General features: G+C 37.5%; 1 long non-coding RNA gene across 1 annotated transcript in view; it reads right to left on the bottom strand.

Annotated features, from left to right (window-relative positions):
- Positions 1-721: 721 nt before the first annotated feature.
- LOC138917519 (uncharacterized) overlaps positions 722-12,846 on the bottom strand; it is a 54,344-nt gene continuing 42,219 nt past the window's right edge. Inside the window, exon 3 of the long non-coding RNA XR_011425718.1 lies at positions 722-788. This is a non-coding gene — a long non-coding RNA (uncharacterized lncRNA). The remainder of the gene's footprint in view (positions 789-12,846) is intronic.

Below are 12,846 nucleotides of genomic sequence, written 5' to 3'. Positions count from 1 at the left end.
ACCCACAACTAAAATATACAACTATGTACTGGGGGGATGTGGGGAGAAAAAGCAGAAGAAAAAAAAAGATTGGCAACAGTTGTTAGCTCAGGTGCCAATCTTAAAAAAAAAAAAGAAAAAGAAAATGAGAACAAATGAAGCCCACTTGCTAGGATTTGCCTGCCCACCCTGTACAAGACCAGCTTATTCTTCTGAGAAATAGGCCAATGAATTTTTTTTTCTTTTATCTGCCCTTATAAGGATGAATAATTTCACAATTGAAAATTTTGTCCAAGGATTTCACCATCACAGTGAACCTGGATCACCAAAGTCTGAGCCAGAGAAAGCTGAAGGCAATTGGTTTAATCAGTTTCCTATTTCTTGGAATATACTAAAGCATGCTACTGTTTTGTTGGCCCAATGCAAATATCCTTATTTATTATGTATACATACAAATTTATGCTGGTCTATAAGGAAAATTATATTTAGGACTTAGGTTCCAAAGAGCAAACCCTTCCACACATCTCCTGATGACTGATTAGTCATGTCATTTCAGCATTTACTGAGATCTTACGATGTGTGCAGTGCTGTGCTAGGTACTAAGGATAACAATGTAACTATCTTCCTTGACCTCAAAGAGCTTAGAAGGTAGTAAGAGAGACAGACATATAAATGAAGCAAAATGAAATAAGGACTCTAACAGATGCACATAAAGTGCAAAAGAAAAAGTAATGAAATTTACCTGGGGAATACCAGCGAAGTCTCCACGGAAGATGCAGCACTTAAGCTGGAAATAAAATTTCTAAAGTCTGAGAAACAGAGAAAAAGGGCATAATGAACAAAGTCAAAAGGGCTTGAGATAGTTAAGTAGTTCAGAGTCATATTTTCAAAGAGAAAAAACATTGGACTTTAAGTCTCAAAACTAAGATTTTAGTTCTTGCCTCATCTTTTACTCTCTACAGAAACTAAGTTAAGAAAAATGAGATTAGGGTTTGCGTAATAGTGGTGCTATTCAAAATCTTTAACTCCTGGTATGATATGGATATTGACCAACCAAAACAGATATAATGACTATAATAATCAGGACAGACATTTTGGTGCATACCAAGTGAATACCAACTAGCCTTACCTACATCTTTTATTTTTTCTGTCTTCTCCCTCTAGAACGTGGGTTCCGTGAGAGCAACCATTGTCCACCACTGTGTTCTAAAAATATACCCAGGATTTGTTCTAATCAGGAATGGTTAGACACGAAGACACAGAAACAATCGTCACTGAGGAAGAAATTTACACTCACAGATCCCTAGAAACAGGAGGCACAGCACGGCCCACAGCGCCACATAGGGAAAGCACCAAAGTTGGTCAGGATGCAGATGGGAAGCAGGGAGAATGCGGCCCACAGCCTTTACTGGAGTTCTCCCGGGAAGGAAAGGGCAAGGCAGGGTGCATACACTGAGTTTAGGATCAGAGAGTCTGAACAATTCCAGTGGGCTCTGCCTACAGGGATGGTCCTTAGTTGTCTAATACCTGGTCCTGGGGTGATTTAGGGCAAGCGGACATAGACACTCGGTGTGCATGAGTTTGACAAAGCAGATGTTGAGTGTGGGCTCTGGACTGGTGGTTTTGTACATCGGAAGCATGCTCCCAGGGGACCTGCTTGCCATCTCTAGGAATTAGCCAGCCCTGGGAGGCATAGACTCTTCAAGAGTTTTCGGAAGTTTCAGGACTCTTCAAGGTTCCAAATGTCGGAGCTCAAGAATACAGAAAATAAGAAAATACAGTCAATATACACCACTTCCACAATGCCTGGTAAGTGAAGAGGCTCAGCAAATTTTTATTATGTAGATGAATAAGTGAAGGAGGGATCATTTAAATGTGGCTGGAGAACAGAACAGATGGAAATATGTAGTGGGCTTGGGACTAAAAATGTATATTGGAGTCAGACAGGAAGGCTTGCATGCCATGCTAAGAAGGTAAGTTTTTAAACAAATTTTAAAATATTCATTGAATATCTACTATGTGTCCCGTGATGAGATCAGGATAATTACACTGGCCAATCAGGTAACGACCCGAAAACTGGAGAGGTTTTCATTTGCTCACTTTTTCTCAGAAGTGTTTTCGGTGTTACCACACACCATCTGCAGACAAAAGTTGGAATTACCCTTCAGCAAACATCAGTTCCTGTCCGACCTCTGGAATGCCTTCCCCGATCAAGCGAATCTGCCTCTTTAATGTTCTGTTTCAGAGAGGCGCTTCCCAAAGTTTAATGTGCACAAGAATCAACTGAGCATCTTGTTAAAATGCAGATTCTGACTCAGTAGGTCTGGGGGGGTGGGCTGGGGCTGATGCTGCCTTTCCAAGAAGCAACCAGGGGATGCCCTTGCTGCTAGTTTGTGCTGCACTTTGAATAGCAAGGTTTTACATGGATTATCTTCTCATATTGATAGAGAGGCAATATTGGACACAGAACTGGTTAAGAGCAAGTACGGGTTTGAACCCTGGCTCTCACTTAATCTCTCTAAACCTCAGTTTCCTGTAAAATGAGGATAGTAACAGTACTTCAAAGAGTCAGCCTAAAATTAGCATAATTCTTTGTCCATAGAAACAGCCTCCCCGCAAAACACCCCCCAATATAATAATAATAACAGGAGCAACAACAGCAATGATAACGGTCAGGATAGAAGGATGCCCTCATAAACCCAGTGTGGATCCAGTGAGACTTCCTGATGGCTTGGCCGTCGAGACTTTAAAATGGTACCTAACCACCCCTCCCTCCTGAAAAGAAGATGTATGAAAGTCTGATTAAGGTTAATTTTCTCCTCCTGGGGTGGGGGAGGAGACAAGAGTAGGTTCTTTTCCCTCTGTGTAACTAGCCCTTCACCCCGAGAACACAGATTCTCAAGACAAAACACAGGTCAAACATAAGCAGTCTTTAGGACTCTCGCCCAGCCTCCCTCAAGCCAGGGCGGAGGAAAGGGAAGACACCTCGCTGGGAGGGAGGGGGTTATAGAACCCCATCACTCCTGACAGACGTCTCCGCATGCTGTAACAGGGGTGGGGGTCACTCCAGCCGCGGGCAGGACCCCGCGGACTGAGTCTTGCTTTGGTAATTCTGTGGACGTGTCTCAGCAGGGGCAATAGCAGCAGCACCAAATTCCCCAAATGGTCTAATTGACTCAAGCTGCCTCCGGGAAACAGTCAAAGAATTTCAATTTTAAATCTCCACTCTTGCAAACTTTCAAGAATGGCTAGACATTTTGAGGCCGTGCTGCCCAGATCCAAGCAATCCAACGGTCCTTTATAAGCCTGCTGCTAAGAGCTAAGGACATTCTCACGTTTCAAACACGGTTTTGTATCTGAATCCAAACCGCTGTGCTCCCTTCAAGCTGCATAAACCCGTTTCCCATTTAAGACCTAGGAGCTTCAGCTAAAGAAGGGAACAGTTCGACAACAAAAAGGAAAACATCTTATTGCAAATCGGCAGATGCAAGAGCAGCCAAGGCCCGGGAGACCTTCCCCGACCTCCCCTCGCGAAGCCCCCGAGGTACCACGTGACCACAGTCGTCATAAAGTTTCAGTGACTCTCGAAGGCTTATTACACCAAACCTGAGGAACGCAACAGCTCAGGTCAACATACCTAAAGGAGACTTTTAATAATTAAAGTTTACCATACTCTACTACCCAGGAACCTTATTTCTAGCAATGTTCCGACAAGAGGAAAAAAGGAGCAAAAGCTCTTATCAAGAGAGTTCACAGCCATAGTATTACAACCAAAAAACTCAAAACAAAGAACCAACCTTAATGCTAACAAGCGAAAGGTGAAGAAAACTAACCTACCGATTCAATGGAATATAATGCAGCTATCACTACCCTCAGTCATTACCAGCTTGGACTCTTACAGTACACTGATGATACAATAAAAATAGCAACCTCATAGGACTGTTGTGAGGAATATCTCATAGTTCATCATAAAAAATTGTGCAAAATGGAAAAGATGCTATAACAGTACAAATGTTCCCATTTGGTTTAACATTTACTTTTGTGAATATAGCTACAGAGGAGATTCCCCCACACTCAATATCTATATGAGATACATAATTTATTTAGTTATAGGCCCTCAATATCTAGCTGAGATACATAATTTATTTAGTTATATACCCTGTGTTAATTTTGAAGCAAAGTGTCTCTCTTAGGTACAGACATGATTTTAAGTCATTGAGAATACTATTAAGGATGACTATAACATTCACTTTAATTATCTTCAAAAAAAAATGAACTTCCATTTCTAGAAGTAAGGTGGGCTAGATACCTGCCTGACCTCCTAATGAAAATGTTAAAATACTAGACAAAGTATAAGAATTTCCTTTTTAAAGGCATTGATGACCTGGCAAGATATTAAAGAATATTCAGATGTCAAAAACAAAATGAATATGGGAACCCAGAAAGGTAAATTCAGCACTGAAATCTACTCTTGTCTTGAGAGTACACACCTAGTTAAATGACCTCAAGCTTGGTTTTCCATAGCCCCCCAGGAGTTAAGAGAGAGGAGAAAAAGACCAAGGCCTGCTCGAGTTATAAAGCATAATAAGTGATTCCTCCAATAAAGATGAGACCACAAAGTCTACCCCTTCTGTGTAAAGGTGTACTAAAAAGAATCCCGATTCCCTTCCTGCAAGCCCACAAAGAGAACTGCAGGGAAAGCTGCCTGAACTCACTGTAGAATGAAGAGAAAGTGCAAAATAAATAAATAAATAAATAAAATCCCAAGTATTAATAACCACAATAGTTTTTTTCCTGGTCTGCATCCTGACTTCATACTACCAAGGTAGTCTGAAAAAACCTCAAGCCAAGAATTTAAAGTGGTCCCAGACATACAACAGAAGCAAATATAAATCCTCTCTGTGGTAACCCACCTTCAAGGCAAGCCTCAAAGAATGCCTACTATCCTAAGAAATAGCAATTCATACTCAACAAAGTTCACACACAAGAAAAGAAGTCACCATGAGTAAGAACTGGTAGCAATAACACAGAACAGAATAAAATCAATGAAAACTTTAGATATTAGAATATCAATCACAGAATACAAAAACAGATATTTTAACATCTGTAGTAAAATAGAATTAAAATATGAGTAAAAAACAAGAGAAATAAATTATGGCTAAGCATTTGAAAAAGAACCAAATATATAATAATTGAAATTTAAAACAATGAATAAGTTCTATAGCAGATTAAGAAGAGCTAAAGGGAGAATCAGTGAACTGAAAGATAGATTTCAGCAATTCATCAAGAATGCGGGAGAATCACATATCTACACATCTAGACAAGGAGACAGAAAATGTAAAAAGAAAAGTTGAGAGAATGGAGCATAGGGTAGAAAGGTCTAACATGCATTTAATCAGAATGATAGAAGAATAAGCTACATTCAAAAGCGTATACTCCAGGGAGAAGGAAAATAATCTCAAATGGAAGGTCTTACATGCGAAAAAAAGGTAGATATGTAATTAAATTTAAATGAACACTGATTCTTATAAAATAGCAGTAACATTTTGCGGAGCTAAACAAAAAAGGCAAAATTACAATACATGACAATTAATAGGATATAAGTCAAAGCATGTAAGCCAGGAATGGTGTGATTACAGTTAAAATGTTCTAAGGACTTTGTATGTTTAAGAAGGGGGGTAAAAATATTGATTAACATTAGAGTTTGATAAGTTAGAATTCAAAAGCAAATTCTATAGTGGCTACCAAAATAAAAATAATAGAGCATAAAATTTAGTAATAGGGGAGAAATTGAATGAGAAAAAAATACGCAATTGATTCAGAGGTGGACCAAAAAAAAAACCATAGAATGGTAGAACAAATAGAAATCACTAAATAAAATTGTTAAAGTAAACCTAAATATATCAGTAATTTAAATAAATATAAAAGGACACACAAGAAACAATTATACTAACAATGAGCATGCCAAAACTGAAATAAAAAACAAATACAATTTATAATCACTCCAAGGAAAATGAAATATTTATGTATGCACTTAACACGTATAGGAGCTGTATGAGAAAAACTACAAAATGCTGATTTTTAAAAATAAAAGAAAAATAAATGGAGAGGTATATCATGTTTGTGAATTGGAAGACTCATTCTACTCAAGATTCAATTCTCTCTAAATTGGTCTATAGTTTAATGCAATTCCTATCAAAATACTAGCAAAATTTTTTTCATAGACAAGATTATTCTAAAATCTATATGGACAGGCACAGGAAGGTGGTATAGTTATAAATGCAACAGGAGGCATCGTTGTGGTGATGGAAGCATTCAGTATCTTGAACAGTGCTAGTGGATACGTGAACCTGCATAGGTGATAAAAGTGTATCGAACTTACACACACGCACAAGTACAATTAAAACTGAGGAAATTTGAATAAAATCAGTGGTTCACAGTAATTTCTTGGTTGTAATGTTATACTACAGTTTTGCAAAAGTTTACCATTGGAGGAAACCAGGCAAAGTGTTCAAAAGATCTCTCTGTATTACTTCTTACAATTGCATGTAAATCTACAATTATCTTTTAGATGTTAATTACAACAGCATCAAAAAATATAAAGTGCCTAGAAATAACTCTAAGAATGTGTAAGATCCTCGTGGAGAAATTATAAAATTTTGTTGAGATTAAAGAACTACTAAGAGATAAATCTTATACTCATGGATTGGAAGATTTTAAGTTCATAAAGATGTAAAGATTCAGTGGTATTCCAATCAAAATCCTAACAAGGTTTCTTTGTGGAAATCTTGATTTCTGATTTCAAAATTTATATACAAAGGAGCAAGATTAGGCTAGATACTTTTAAGGAAGAAAAACAAAATGAGATTTGCCTTACTGGATATCAGATAGCGTATTATAAAGCTAGAACGATTAAGAGAATGTTATTGGCACACAAATGGAAAAAATAACCAGCACAATAAAATAGCCCAGAAACAGACTTGATTTTTGACACAAGTGACGTTGCGCACAGTTGGGAAAAGTTAAGAAATGTTTAGCAAAAGGTACCATAAAAAGAGTAAATAGATAAATCACACACTGGGAGAAGTTATTTGTAATACACTCTAAGTGGCCAAAAAAGTTGTACCCAAAATATACAAAGAAATATATAAATCAATAGGAAAAAGACATACAACCCAATAGAAAAAGAAAACCTGAACAAGTATTTCACAAAGAAGCACAAGTAACTGAAAGTATAAAAAGATGAAAGATGGGGCCGGCCCTGAGGCCGAGGGGTTAAGTTCACGCACTCCACTTTGGCGGCCCAGGGTTTCACTGGTTCGGATCCTGGACGCGGACATGGCACTGCTCATCAGGCCACACTGAGGCGGCGTCCCACATGCCACAACTAGAAGGACCCACAACTAAAAATATACAACTATGTACTGGGGGGGGGGGGGTTGGAGAGAAAAAGCAGAAAAAAAAAGATTAGCAACAATTGTTAGCTCAGGTGTCAATCTTTAAAAAACAGATAAAAGATGCTCACAATAAGATAATATTTCACATCTGCCAAGTTTGCAAAAATTTAAAATTCCAACAATATTAATGTGAGGCACTAGGACACACGTACTGCTTGTGGTGGCATAAATGAGTATAATCACTGTGGGCAACAATTTGGCATTACCTTGTAGAGTTGGAGGCATGTAATTCTACTCCTAGGCGTGCACCTAAAGAAACTCTCCCATGTATGCACCAAAACACATGTATAAGAATGTTCATAGTATAGTGGCACTATTCATAATAGAAAAAATAGGGAATAGACCAAATGTTTACCAATAGCGGAATGAATAAATTGTGGCGTATTTGTACAATGGAGTACTACATGACAGTGAAAAGTAATGACTTAGGGTAAAAGCAATAAAGTTGCAAAAGAATATAAACAGAACAATTCTCTTTGTATAAAGACCAAAAGCATGCAGAACTAATCAACATATTGTTTAGAAGAAAAAATATATTAAAACTGTGAGTAAAAACAAGCAAATGAAACCTCCAAGTCAGAATAATGGTTACCTCTAAGGAGAGAGGGAGAGGACGGGGACACGAGTCCTTTAGATGTTCTTTTAAAAAAAATAGGAGAAGGCATATAGGTAATCATCAAAATTTTATTCTTCAGACCTTAACATATTTTTAATTAATATTCAACATAAAAAGAACTCTTTATAAAGAAAAACATCATAGATCTTGAATTCTTTTTGAGAAGAAAGTTTTAGGAGAGGAAAGTTTATCATGGTTACATTTTTAGTGGATTATGAGTTATTTCTCATCAGTGAGTGTAAAACCAAGAAAAACAGAAAAGAAGTAAGGAAACTGAAACTAGAAAATTCGTGCGTGAGTGCCAGGCAACAGCAGACAACCCACCTCTCCCGGGGAGTCTGGCTACACAAAGGGCTACAGAAGCAGAGCAGATCAGCGCATTCACCAGGAGAGCCTCACTGACCCGCACTGTGTTCCCAGAGGACGGCGTCCTACTGATTTTTACATCATTAGCCCTCTTAGGACAGACTGAGGTCGCCTCCAATTTGAAAATGACCTTGGATCACAAGCTGAGGTTTTTAATTTGTTTACACTGATTATTGAGCAGCCTGGGGTATGAGTAATAAATAAATCTTCTGCATAGAGAAGTAAGTTTATTTCTAACGAAGATGGTCCTTGGCATGATTGTTCTATTCATACTATTGCAGTGAGTTTATACCACAAACTAGTTTTCTAACTAGAACACATTCTAATCTCAGGATTGCTTGGCAGCCCCTTAAACTCAGCAATAAATTGCCTGGTAGACTAATATGCAAGACAAAAACTGCTTAGTAAATAATGATTGTGTGATGACTTTCCTCCCTTCAAAATAATGAAGTCATGGAAAAAATATTTTTCTCTATTTTCCAAATTATCTCTAACACTAAGAAGAAAAACTTAATTTTTAAAGTTTAATAAGAAATCGGGGCTAAGATTCCCTAGGGAATCAAATATATATTTTGCTTTTTGTGAAAGGGTCGTTGAGAACTGTTGTTACTCTCTTAATAGAGCCCAAGAATAAATAAAAGGGAACATGTATTGAGTTGCTGTGTATGCGCTATAATTAAAGATGGTGGTGTGCTGGTAAACGGTTAACAACCAGCTATACCAAAGGAAAAAAGTCTTGATTTGCAACATTTGCCAATTTCTGCGGTGTAAATACCCCCACCCAAGCCAATTTCAAGCTACCAATTTGATGTTACTAATTGTGGAGTTGGGGAGAAATGCACAGCAGCACATCACCATCTAGCATTTTCACCGTACACATACAATCGATGGATGTAAATAACCTTAAAAGCATAGATAGCAAAATGTAACAATAATTAGGAAGTGATGTTCGAGCATTTATTACTTTTGTGTTTAGCATAATTTGTTTTAATGTAAGTTTACGTAATTTTGTTTTTAATAATGACAGTGTTTGGGGCTGGCCAGGTGGCACAGCGCTTAAGTTCGAGGGCTCAGCTTTGGCAGCCCAGGGTTCGTGGGCCCGGATCTCAGGTGCGAACCTACATACCGCTTATCAAGACCTGCTGTGGCAGGCGTCCCACATATAAAATAGAGGAAGATGGGCACGGATGTGAGCTCAGGGCCAATCTTCCTTAGCAAAAGGTGGAGGATTGGCAGCAGATGTTAGCTTGGGACTAATCTTCCTTAAAAAAATAAAAATAAAAATAAAATAAAATAAAATGAAATAAAAAATAATGACAGTGTTTAACAACAGGCTGGCAAAACTCCGAAAACTTTGCTCCAGCCTACCACTGATTAGACTACACTCTAGGTAATGTTCCTAAACTGGCACAACAATTAGTAAATGACAGAATTCAGTATATGAGCATGATTTATATACATTCCCATACGCTCATGACCAATATACAGGAAGGAATTCCAAAATTCTCCTTTAAGGCAATTGCTCGGTAAATCACATACACAATTCAGTGACAGTCATGTTAATGGATTGTTTTGAAGATAACGGACTTAATTTTCAGAATTTATCCCTTAGTCCAGCCAGATCAGACAACGCAATGTAACATAATTTCGGGATTCCTAACAAAGTCATCCAGCAGGCCTGAGAGAACTCCAGTATCGTTCCCACTCTGTCTAGTCAGGGAATGAGACACTAGTTGGAAAGGAAAAGGGGGGAAGGAGAGAGCCTCCCAAAGGATCCCTTCCACAATTAATTATGCAAATCACAAGTAAATTAGACACTAAAAATTTAAGATTGATTGAAAGGCTTGCTCAAATTGCTTTAACTGTGATTCATAAACCAATCACGCAAATTCATATGTTAGGTTGTGTAAAAAAAAAATGAGAAGATGTAGAATGGAATAAGATTACCTTAATTTAAATGTAAAAGACATGGTTGCTGAAGTATGAGTCTCTTACGCTGTTAGCACCAGCCCATCAGATGTTAACTAAATCTGATATGCAACAGTTTTACATATCCCCTTGTGGGAGAAAGATCAACTTGCGATCTGCTTTATAAATCAGCTACAGTGTTAGAGTTAGGCTACTGTAGCTAAATAGCTTTTAGATATGCTTCCTGTTTTAAGCGACCATATTTACAAATGAAAGCTTTTTCAAACCATGGCTTTTAATGTAATTTGCATATTTAGTAATACATTGATTAAAATTAAACACGGATTATTGCAATTTATTTCAGAAACAGATGGGATGCATTAAGTGAAAAGCCAGAGCTTTTAAATAGAACAGACTCACCGGCTGACTACTGATGAATGATGAATACAAAAACTTTGTAAATTGGCAAAAAGGAAAAAAATGCCCTTTGCGCCCATTTCCTTTCAAGGCTTTCCTGACTAGTGATTCCATGAAATTAGTAATCAAGTTAATTTGAAATGAACAATGTATATCAAAGGTATACATCAGCTTAATGAGAGCAGATTTTTCCAAACGAAAAAAAAGGCTTCTACGAACTTTGAAATCTTCCTGGTCTGCAGAGCACGTGTCCTCAGATCTTCCTAATTACACATGGATTTGACAGCGTTCGCCAGCAGGTGGCGGGCTTCCATTACGTACACTCCTGCTGGACTGCTTTGATTTTCGTTTGATGAAACTTCACCAGCCAGTGTCAATTAACCACGGATTCACTCACTGATAAACATAGTCGGGTCCAAGCATTTGTTTCTGAAATAACATGTCCTCAAAATAGTCTTGGTCCCTGTGAACCTGATTAGACTGTAAAGAGTATTTCATCTTTGCTCTCTGTATCCGTTGCTTTGTTGAAAATCACTCACAAAAGCTAATTTTGATAAGAATAATGTATATATCTTTTATGTTAGCCCCTTGTCAGTTATTTCATCAAAGGTAGAACTAAGTAAGCTTTTCCTCACCCCACCCCCATAGCAGTGGGATATAATTCAATCGGATCACATTAATACTCTAGTTCCCTTACGAAAATAATTTTTGCATATAAGCTTTTTGTAAAGCATAGGCATTTTCCCAGTTAATTTAGCAAAATCTGGCTGAGTTTGCTTGGCTATCCAATTTTTCTTATTAACCTAGGTAATTAACTCTCCATAAAAGAAAACCCATCAAGTAGATAGAGAATTTATAATTTAATTTGGATACATTTTTTTTCCTCCTGGGTTTTTCTTTTTTTGAGCTAGAAGTGAAAAGGAAATTTGACCCATAACATTTAAATAGTGTTTACATTACTCAAAACCTTCCCTGGCCAGTACAGAAATACTGTTAACATGTGGACTCAAACTCGCCAAATTCAGTTGAACTGGCTGCTGAAGGTAAAGACACACCAGCGTTACGCGAGTCCTAGTATTTCCTATTTACCATAAACGCTAATTAGAAACTCTCAGACTAAGCAAAACTAGGCAGTTTAAAGCACAAATTGTTCATTTCATAATGGATTGGTGGCACGGATTTCAAAAAAGCAAATGAAAACTATTTTTATACAAGATTTCTGGTGATTTTGTTTCTTAAAAGCACACAAGAATACCAAAAACGAAAAAAGAATTTTTTCATCAAAATCCTGATTACAGCAACAGCACGCTGCGGAGGTTTTATTTTGTTTTATTTTGTTTTTAAATGTAAAATATTACCAAAAATTACCTCCAGCTTTTTCAAAGTTTGATTAAATACTCAAAAGTACTTAAAAGGTCAGTTCCCAGTTTCACTGCTGTGGATTACTCTAACATGAAGCGTTTGTCACCTATTGTGAGCAGTGAAAATCCCCGTGTATCCAATGTGTTTTGTTTGGATTGAGATGGCATGCAGTTGATGGCTGTGACCTTCATGGTGGCTTAGATCCCTGGCTGGCACTGATTTTTGATTTAGTGCCGATCTGCTGCGCTTGTCACAGGCTGCAAGGTGCTTTCCATGCACTAATGGAACAGCTCAAGGGCAGAGGGGCCCTGTAACTGTCTATCTCTCACCAACCATGGGCTAAATAGAGAGGTGAGTTTTCTACATGTGAATGACAGACTCCGAGATTACATGCGGGAGGTAATGCAAAGTTTTAAAACCTGCTCAGACTTCACGAAAATAACAAGCATTTGCAAAGTGCAAACTCTAAGGTTATTCTGCCTGCTAATGAATATGTATCTGCACTGTTAAAATGGAATATTCAACACAAATACTGATAATATATCTTCATTTGGTGGCAAGGAACTAACAATCAGTTGATGTGTCCTCTGGTTCAACTATAGTTGTTAATAAATTCTGCTACTTAATGATGTCTTCAACAGAAAATTGCATATGTCCAAATTTTTTCCCTCTAAGAAAACACAGAATGTATGATAAATGTTATAGAAAGAGATAAATTTAGAAGCAAAATATAACATCTTG

Source organism: Equus caballus, chromosome 14, assembly GCF_041296265.1.
Source record: "Equus caballus isolate H_3958 breed thoroughbred chromosome 14, TB-T2T, whole genome shotgun sequence".
Lineage (NCBI taxonomy): Eukaryota > Metazoa > Chordata > Mammalia > Perissodactyla > Equidae > Equus > Equus caballus.
This window is presented reverse-complemented; position numbering and strand designations above follow the sequence as displayed.